The following is a 9256-nucleotide window of genomic DNA, read 5'->3' as shown; positions in this document are numbered from 1 at the left end:
AACCAAAATATTTTTCAATGGATGAATGGATATTTAAAAATGTGGTATATTTATACAATGGAATACTTTTCAGGATTAAAAAGGAAAGAACTGGAATGCAAGGTCGGTTCGCCATTGAAATTCAATTAATGTAGTATACCCTATCAATAGAATAAAAAACAAAAAGTATATGATCATCTCAACAGACACAGAAGCATTTATGAAGCCTAACACTCTTTCATGATAAAACATTTAACAAACTGGGAACTTCCTCAACCTGATAAAAAAATTCTGTGAAAAACCCACAAAAACATCATACTTAGTGATAAAAACCTGAATGCTTCCCCACTAAAATCAGGATCAAGACAAGGATGTCTACTCTCACTGCTTCTATTCAACATTGTACTAGCGGTTCTAGCCAGGAAATTAGGCAAGAAGAAGAAACAAAATGCGTCCAAATTGGAAAAAAAGAAGTAAAACAATCTCTATTCACAGATGACATGATCTCGTACATAGGAAATCCTAAGGAATCCACTAAAAACTGTTACAACTAATAAACCAGGTTAGCAAGTTTGCAGGATACAAGATCAATTTACAAAATCAACTATATTTTTATACACTTGCAATAAAAATCCAAAAAAGAAAGAAAGAAAATAATTCAATTCACTGTAACATAAAAATATAAAAGACTTAGGAATAAATTTAACAAAAGAAATGCAAAATTTAAACTCCAAAAACTACAAAACATTGTTGAAAGAAATTAAAGATCTAAATAAATAAAAAATATCCATGTCCATGGATTGAAAGACCTAATACTGTTAAGATGGTAATACTCATCAAACTGATCTACAGATTCAGTACAATCCCTATCAGAATCCCAATTGACTTCTTTGTAGAATTTGACAAGCTGACTCTAAAATCAATATGGAATTGCAAGGGACCCATACGGCCAAAACAATCTTGAAAAGAAGAACAAAATAAGAGGACTCACACGTTCCAATTTCCAAACTTAGTTCAAAGCAATGGTAATCAAGGCAATATGGTACGAGTAAAGGATAGACATATAGATCAATAGAATAGAATTGAGAGTTTACAAATGAACAAATATGTATATGGTCAATTGATTTTCAACAAGGGTGCCAAGACCATTCAATGGAGAAAGAATCATCTCTTCAACAAATGGTGCTGGACAATTGGATATTTGCAACGAATGCAAAAAAAAAAAAATGTTGTACACTTATTTCAAACCATATACAAAATTTAATTCAAAAGGAATCAAAGTGGCCGGCCCGGTGGCGCACCGCTACAGTGCGCCGCTTGGGAGCATGGTGGCGCTCCCGCCGAGGGTTCGGATCCCACATACAGACCGGTTCCCGGTCACTGGCTGAGCGAGGTGCAGGCGCAGCACCGAGGTTTGCGATCCCGTTGCCGGTCCCGGTCTGGTACGGGCGCAACACTGAGGGTTGCAATCCGGCCGGTTTTGGGCCGGACCGGTGGCGCACTGCTACAGTGTGCCGCTTGCGAGTGTGGCGATGCCCCCGCCGAGGGTTCGGATCCCACATACAGACCGGTTCCCGGTCACTGGCTGAGCGAGGTGCAGGCGCAGCACCGAGGTTTGCGATCCCGTTGCCGGTCCCGGTCTGGTACGGGCGCAACACTGAGGGTTGCAATCCGTTGCCGGACACGAAAAAAGACAAAAAGGAAAAAAAAAAAAAAAAGGAATCAAAGACCTAAATGTAAAAATTTAATTATGAAACTCTTAGAAGAAAACATAGGGTAAGCCTTTGGGGTCTTAGGTTTAGCAATGAATTCTTAGATATGACATCAAAAGCAACAAGAGAAAAAAATAGATAAATTGGGCTTCATCAAAATTGATAACTTCTGTGCTTCAAAGGACACTATGAAGAATGTGAAAAGACAACACAGACTGGGAGAAAATATATGCAAATCATATCTGATAAGACACTAATATCTGGAATATATAAAAAACTCTTAACAACTCAATAATAAAAAGACAACCCGATAAAAAAATGGGCAAGGGATCTGAATGGACATTTCTCCAAAGAAGATATGCAAATGGCCAATAATTTTATGAAAAGGTGCTAAATATCATTAGCCATCAAGGAAATGCAAATTAAAACCACAATGAGATACCACTTCACATCCTAGGATTGCCAGAATAAAAATGTCAGGTATTAACAAGTGCTAGCAAGAATATAGAGAAATCAGAACCCTCATACACTGCTGGTGGGATAGTAAAATGGTGCAGCTGCTTTGGAACAATCTGGCAGTTCCTTGAATGATTAAACATGGAGTTACCATACAATCTAACAATTCCATTCCTAGGTATATACCCAAGAAAACCGAAAACATATGTTCACACAAAGATTTGTACATGAATTTTTATACCAACATACTTATATTAGCTAAAAGGTAGAAACAACCCAAATGTCCATTAATAGAGGAATGGATAAACAAAATGTTTATCCATCCATATCTATCCATAAACAAATATTTACCCATAAAATAAAATATTCAGTTGTAGAAGGAAATTCTGGCACATGCTACGACCTGAATGAACCTTGAGGATATTATGCTAAGTATAATAATAATCCAGTCATAAAAGGACAAATATTGTATAATTCCACTTATGTGATGCACCTAGAGTAGTAAAATTCTTAGAGACAGAAAGTGGAAGGGTGGTTGCCAGGGGCTGGAGACAGGGCAAATAGGGAGTTGATGTTTAATAGGTAAAGAGTTTGGGGCCAGCCCGTGGCTCACTCGGGAGAGTGCGGTGCTGATAATAGGTAAAGAGTTTCAGTTTGGGAAGATGAAAAAGTACTGGAGATGGATGGTAGTAGTGGTTGCATAACAATGTGAATGTATTTCATGCCACTGAAGTGTACACTTAAATGTTAAAATGGTAAATTTTATGTTATGTACATCTTACCACCAATAAATAAATAAAAAGGAATGAAGTACGGATACACGCTACAACTTGGATAGACCTTGAAAACATTATGCTAAGTGAAAGAAACCAGTCACGGAAGTCCACATATTATATGATTTGACGCTTTCCAGAACAGAAGAGGTTATATAACCTACAAGTCTTACTGGGGACCTGGAGGTTCCAACACTCTCTGAAGCCTGGGAAATTAGGTGTGTTGGGGACAGGGGGGTGCGGGGCAGTGACAAGATGGAGCTTGGTACAAAGAGAAAAAAGCTGTTAGTATATGTGCTGGACTCAAAAAAATATGAGAATGAAGCACTCACTCGTCAGGCTTCATGAGTTACATCAGGAGCACGCCTGTCTGTATGTGATGTGTGCAACTGTGTGGCCAAGAGTGTGTATGTGAGTGAGAAGACATTCAAAGATTTAATGGGAAGAATACTAATGATTTTGGATCCATCTGCCCTGCTGTAAGTGCCAAGAGGAATGGTAGGCACAGGACTCACGGCCATCCCTATATAGGATCCGAACCCGCGGCCTTGGTGTTATCAGCACTGCAGTCTACCGAGTGAGCCACGGGCCGGCCTTATGATTCCCTTTATATGGCAGTCCAGAATAGAGAATTCAGTAGAGACAGATAGTAGATTAGGGCTGGGGTGGTGGGGAATAGAGAATAGTGGGGGAATAGAGGACTGAAAACTAAAGGGTATACTGAGTTTCCTTTTGAGGTGATGTAAATGTTCTAAAATTGTGGTGATTGTTGAACATATCGGTGAATATAGCGAAAACCACTGAATTATACACTATAAATGGGTGAATTGTTTAGTATGTGAATTGTATCTCAATAAAGCTGTTTTTTTTTAAAAAAATGAACTACTGATACATGTTACAACATTGGCGAGCCTCAAAAACATTTTGCTAAGTGAAAGAAGCCAGATGCAAAGGATTACATATCTTATGATTCCATTGATATAAAATGTCATCTTTAGGACAGAGAAGCAGATGATAAGTGGCCAGGGCAGTCCTAGTTCCTGTTCCCTTCACAGCCTCAAGATTAGTATCACTCCAGGTGACCTCTCAAATGGTGACCTGGCCAGAAGAAGAAGTGGGCAGGACAAACACCTGGGCATGGCAGTGGCCTTGCCCAAGCCCAGCCCTAGCCATGTTTGCCCCCTTGCCCTCCAGCAAATCACCTTGCTGATAACTATGGAGCAGAGTATAGGCAGAAAGGAGAAAGTAAGTCAAGAGGAGACCTGGAAGACAGGACCTACTGCCTTGGAATAGCATCGTGCTGAGAGAACGCTTCTTCATGACTCAGATGTAGCTCTACTCCCTCCACTCCCTCCCACCCCACCCAGGCACTCAACTGGACCTGCCCACCTCCACTCCTACCATCTCTGTGAGTGCCTGGGCATCCATGCTCAGTTCACATCAGATCTGGGTGTAATGAGTCTGAAGTCAGTTTTCAAAAGTCTAGAATCTTCTTTTGGCCATCCAGGTTTTTGGAGAATTTGGCCATTCTTCCACTTTAAGGATTGTGAATTATCTAGTGATGATTTCCTCCTCTCCCTCTTCACCTCTTCTTCCCACCTAGCTGTTACTCCACTTACCAACAATTCCCCAAAGTGGAAGGAAGAAGACAAACTTGTATCTTCGGCCTCATTTATCAGAAACCATGGTGTAAATGTCACTAAGAGAGTGGGTGAAACTAAGGGGCCAAACGATATTGGATGGAGGAATTATCTGTTTTGAATTATCTCCTCTATGTCCTGTGAAAATATAAATTACTTGGTTATTTGTGACCATCAGAGAGGATCCTACTGGGCCGGCCCGGTGGCGCACTGGAGAGTGCGCCGCTTGGGAGCGCGGCGGCGCTCCCGCCGAGGGTTCGGATCCCATGTGGAGACCAGTTCCCGCTCACTGGCTGAGCGCGGTGTGGGCGCAACACCGAGGGTTGCGATCCCGTTGCCGGTCCCCGGTACAGGCACGACACCGAGGGTTGCGATCCCGTTACCGGTCAGTAAAAAAAAAGACAAAAAGAAAAAAAAAAAGAAAGGATCCTACTGATGGTATGACTCCTTTGCCAAACTTCTTATCCAAAATAAAGGTATTAGGATGTTATGAAAATGAGGGGACCTATTTCAGATGGTCAGTGGGAACTAGGGTCCTCCCAGTGTGCCTGAGCACCAAGTTGGCCATGGGTTGGGGTGGAAGGTATCAAGGGAAGAAGAGGAAGCTTTAACTGAAGCATCATCTGCCCAACTTACCCTCCTTTCAGAAGTCGGCTCTGTAAAGAGTCCCCTTGTCCTCTGGTCTGAGATCCCCCATGCTTAACTTCACCCCATCCTGCTTATATAGATGCAATGAAACAGTTTAGCTCAGTCTCTGTGTAGGATGATATATTTGTGTATAGTGGTTAAAACTTACAAATAGCTGCTTAGTCAGTCATCCAGCCAGTCACCATTTTTGATCACTAAGAAGAAAAAGGTTAAGGCCGGCCCGTGGCTCACTCGGTAGAGTGCGGTGCTGATAACACCAAGGCCACGGGTTCGGATCCCATATAGGGATGGCCGGTTCGCTCACTGGCTGAGCGTGGTGCTGACAACACCAAGCCAAGGGTTGCGATCCCGTTACCGGTCAGTAAAAAAGACAAAAAGGAAAAAAAAAAAGAAGAAGAAAAAGGTTAATTTTTTCTTATTTTGCCTTTTATCTCTTGGGTTAAACTGGAGCTCTTAAAATTAACCTGCCTGCCTCTGACGCTTTCCAGAACAGAAGAGGTTATATAACCTACAAGTCTTACTGGGGACCTGGAGGTTCCAACACTCTCTGAAGCCTGGGAAATTAGGTGTGTTGGGGACAGGGGGGTGCGGGGCAGTGACAAGATGGAGCTTGGTACAAAGAGAAAAAAGCTGTTAGTATATGTGCTGGACTCAAAAAAATATGAGAATGAAGCACTCACTCGTCAGGCTTCATGAGTTACATCAGGAGCACGCCTGTCTGTATGTGATGTGTGCAACTGTGTGGCCAAGAGTGTGTATGTGAGTGAGAAGACATTCAAAGATTTAATGGGAAGAATACTAATGATTTTGGATCCATCTGCCCTGCTGTAAGTGCCAAGAGGAATGGTAGGCACAGGACTCACTGTGGGGGTAGGTGGTGAAAGCAGTCAGAAAGTGATGGGTTGTCAGGGGCACCCCCAGATGTCTCCCTCACCTAGCTGGCTCTTGCTTGAAATTTAGCAATCGGCAAACTATGCCACCCTGTATTTTAAATTCTTCTTTGCGTTTTTCTATATTTCCCCATTTTCTATAAGGTATCGCACTTATAAAAAAAAGGTTATTAAAGTAAATAATGTATTTTAGTGGCTGACAGTTCAAATATGAAGTCTTTTTTTGCAATTTCATTTATATTTACTTTTGTGGTGTTCAGTGTGTTGTTTCAAGACATGCATATACTGCACAGTGAACCACTTAGGGTAGATAGTATAGTTTTGTACACTTTAGTCCACCCCCCATCCCTCACCCCTCAAATGTAAAGTCTTGCGAGAGGTTCCTGATACAGAAATTGTACCACAGAGCCTTGCGTTAAGGGTGTGGTTTGGATATTACGATTTCCAGTGTAGAACATGGGCTATGATATGTATTAGTTCCACAATCCTGGACAAGGCTCTTGACATCTGTGGGGCTTAAACATGAGCGTAAAGATCATCCGGGGAAGATCACAGGCTCCTCTCCTGGTGATTTTCATTTAACAGGTCTAGAGTGGACTCCGTACTATGGATTTGAAAAAAGCAGCCCAGATCTGATGACTCTACTGCAAATGGTACACAGACCAGTCTTTGAGAAACACTGTTAAACACTCTCCAAATCTCCTGCTGTAGGTGACCGAATAGTGTTCCCCAAGGTTCATGTAATTACCACTGTAACTGTCAAGGGTGGGAAATCCTATTATGATAATTGAAAAGTGGAGCCTTGAAAAGGTGATTAGATTACAGGACCATGCCATAATGAATAGATTAAAAATAGTGGTCATGGGCGTGGTTCTGAGGGCTTTAAAAAGAGAGTGAATGACAATGAGGTTAGTCTCTTCCTGCTCTGCCATTTTCGCAATGTGATACCCTGCCATCACTATCGCCACCACCAAGACCTTCACCAGCCGTGTTCTCTGTACTTCCAACTTCCCAGCCTCAGAAACTGTAAGCAATAAATTTCATTTTCTTTCTTTTTTTTTTTTTTTGTCTTTTTCCGTGTCTGGCAATGGATCGCAACCCTCAGTGTTGCCCCCGTACCGGACCAGGGACCGGCAACGGAATTGCAACCCTCGGTGCTGCTCCCGCACCTCGCTCAGCCAGTGAGCGGGAACCGGTCTGTATGTGGGATCCGAACCCTCGGCGGGAGCGCCACCGCGCTTCCCAAGCAGCGCACTATCCAGTGCGCCACCGGGCCGGCCCCAATAAATTTCATTTTCTTACAAATTACCCAGTTTCATGTATTTTGTTATAAGCAATAGAAACGGACTAATACATCTCCATTAAAAAAAAAACTTTACTAGGCTGGCTGGTTAGTTCAGTTGGTTAGAGCACAGTACTGATAACACCAAGGTCAAAGGTTTGGATCCCCATACTGGCCAGCTGCCAAAATAAATAAATAAACCTTATTATGAAAAAATTTCAAACATATACAAAGTAGAGAGAATAATATAATTCACAACCAAGTACCAATCACCCATCTCCTACTATTATCAATTAAGGCCAATCTTGTTTCAAAATATATTCCCACTCACTATAATGTCCCCCAATTATTCAATAACGTCCCCCAATTATTCTGGAGCAAATCCCTGACATCATATAATTTTATCCATAAGCAATTTAATAAGCATCTCTAAGGATAAAGGATTTAAAAAATAAACAACCACAATACCATTGTCACATTTTAAAAGTTTAACGTTAATTCTGAAAATCATGCAATATCGACAGTGTTAAATCTCTGATTGTCTCACCACTTTAAAAAAATAATTTGTCCAAATCAGGTCCCAAATAAGATTCATACATTACAATTTGTTAGCATGTTTTTTTTTTTTTTTTCCTTTTTTTGTCTTTTTTCGTGCCCGGCAACGGATCGCAACCCTCAGTGTCGTGTCGCGCCCGTACCGGACTGGGGCCGGCCACGGGATCGCAACCCTCAGTGTTGCTCCTGCCCCTCGCTCAGCCAGTGAGCGGCCGGTCTGTATGTGGGATCCGAACCCTCGGCGGGAGCGCCACCGCGCTTCCCAAGCGGCGCACTATAGCAGTGCGCCACCAGGCCGGCCCGTTAGCATGTTTTTTAAGCTTCTTCTAATTTATAGATTACCCTCTCTGTCTTCTTTTCTTTTAGGTTTATTTGGTTAAAGAAGTTGGTCATTTCTTCTATACAGCTTTTCATAATCTGGATATTGGTAGCTTCGTTCTTGTAGTACTGTTTAACCATCTCTTGTATTTCTTGCCAAGTAGATAATTAGATCCAGTAGCTCCATCAGATTCAGATTAGATTTTTTGGCAAGAACTTTTACTTTTCATTAGGAGGAGTGCAATGTCTAGTTGACCCTTTTTGTAAGTTAACAGCCATTGATAATCATTGCCTAGATGATCCATTAATTATTAAAGATTGTGTGAATTGCAAACATACATGGATTAATTTTTTTTTTTTTTAAGATGACCGGTAAGGGGATCTTAACCCTTGACTTGGTGTTGTCAGCACCATGCTCTCCCAATTGAGCTAACTGGCCATCTCTATATAGGGATCCAAACCCGTGGCCTTGGTGCCATCAGCACCACAATCTCCCAAGTGAGTCACGGGCCAGCCCTCTAGAAACTTTCTTAACATTGAGAAACTTCAGGCTTCTTACTGAGATTAAATGGGATAGTCATAGTTGTCATTTGTTGAGCAACTTTTCTTCAAGCACTGTATACACTCGTGTAACATAGATACCAATGTCATGCCCAACAAACAGATCATGAAACTAAGATGCAAAAAGTAACTTGCTCAACACACACTGCTAAAAATTGGTGGGCTAAGGATTCAAACCCAGGTCCACCTAAATACAAAGTTCATGTTCTTCCCACTACTTCGCTGAAAGATTTATTTATTGGAGGATGACTCTAAGCAAAGCACTTGTCTTAAGCACTCTAAATTAATTATTCAACTCCCTCGACAGTACTTTTGTATTGGTATTTTTGCCCAGCTGTACAGATAAAGAAACTGAGGTTCAACGAGGCTGGGTAACTTCCCCAACAGCTGTACAGATAAAGAAACTGAGGTTCAACGAGGCTGGTCATACTGCCTTAGAATA

This window comes from Galeopterus variegatus, unplaced genomic scaffold (genome assembly GCF_000696425.1).
Source record: "Galeopterus variegatus unplaced genomic scaffold, G_variegatus-3.0.2 Scaffold269, whole genome shotgun sequence".
Lineage (NCBI taxonomy): Eukaryota > Metazoa > Chordata > Mammalia > Dermoptera > Cynocephalidae > Galeopterus > Galeopterus variegatus.
The sequence above is the reverse complement of the archived record's forward strand: the minus strand, read 5'-3'. Positions refer to the sequence as shown.